We start from the raw sequence: 852 nt of genomic DNA, 5'->3' as shown, positions 1-852 counted from the left end.
AACGGCACGTGGGGGCCCAGGGAACGGCACGTGGGGGCTCAGGGAACGGCACGTGGGGGCCCAGGGAACGGCACGTGGGGGCTCAGGGAACGGCAAACGTGGAGGCTCAGGGAACGGCACGTGGGGCCCAGGGAACGGCACGTGGGGTTCCAGGGAACAGCACGTGGGGCCCAGGGAGAACTGTGAATTAGAATGTAGATGGGAGAAGATGAGAGTCCCTAATGAGGTGAGAAACATATTGGCAGAAATCTGTGGTTCCTTGGGTTCACTTATTTAAAGTTTTCTTTTTTTCAAAAAAGTATCTAGACAGGGGAGATAAAAGGAAATATCCAGGCCTCGTGGACGGCCCTTTTGGAGAAGTCCAGCCCTTCACACTCTGAGGTATTTGATCAAGGGCGTGTGCCCACCTAGTCCCAATCTTTCTTTCTGCTCTCCACCTTCCTGTGTCTCACTTGCTTTCTCTGTTTTGATTTTTGTGGTGGGGACTTGGTACTTAGCCCAGTCTAGCCTTGCCCTCATTGGATAGTCGAGGATGACCTTGAACTTCTGATCCTCTGGCCTCTGCCGCCCAAGTATTACAAGTCTGCAATAAACAGTTGAGGGCTTCAGGCGAGTACAGCTACGTCCCAGCCCCAAGGCAGGAAGTTTTGTCTGGTTCATTCACCACTGTTTTGTTTTAATTTTTTCTAATTCCCAGAACAGTACTTGGCACAAAGGCATTCAGAAAAGCTTAATGAAGAAATCATGCCAGTCACTCCCTGCAGAACTGGGGGAGAGGGAAGTGTGACCCCCTCCTTTGACTAGTAAGAAACAGTCAGAGAAGCTGGGCAATGGTGGCACACGCCTTTAATC

The 852-nt window shown here is 51.3% G+C and overlaps 1 protein-coding gene across 1 annotated transcript in view; it reads right to left on the bottom strand.

Moving 5' to 3' along the window:
• Window positions 1-852, bottom strand: part of Arl5c (ADP ribosylation factor like GTPase 5C) — a 6,269-nt gene that overhangs the window by 1,509 nt on the left and 3,908 nt on the right. The gene's annotated exons all lie outside the window — the stretch shown is intronic.

This window comes from Microtus ochrogaster, unplaced genomic scaffold (genome assembly GCF_000317375.1).
Source record: "Microtus ochrogaster isolate Prairie Vole_2 unplaced genomic scaffold, MicOch1.0 UNK31, whole genome shotgun sequence".
Lineage (NCBI taxonomy): Eukaryota > Metazoa > Chordata > Mammalia > Rodentia > Cricetidae > Microtus > Microtus ochrogaster.
Note: the sequence above shows the minus strand (reverse complement) of the source record. Positions and strands in the feature narration are given on the sequence as shown.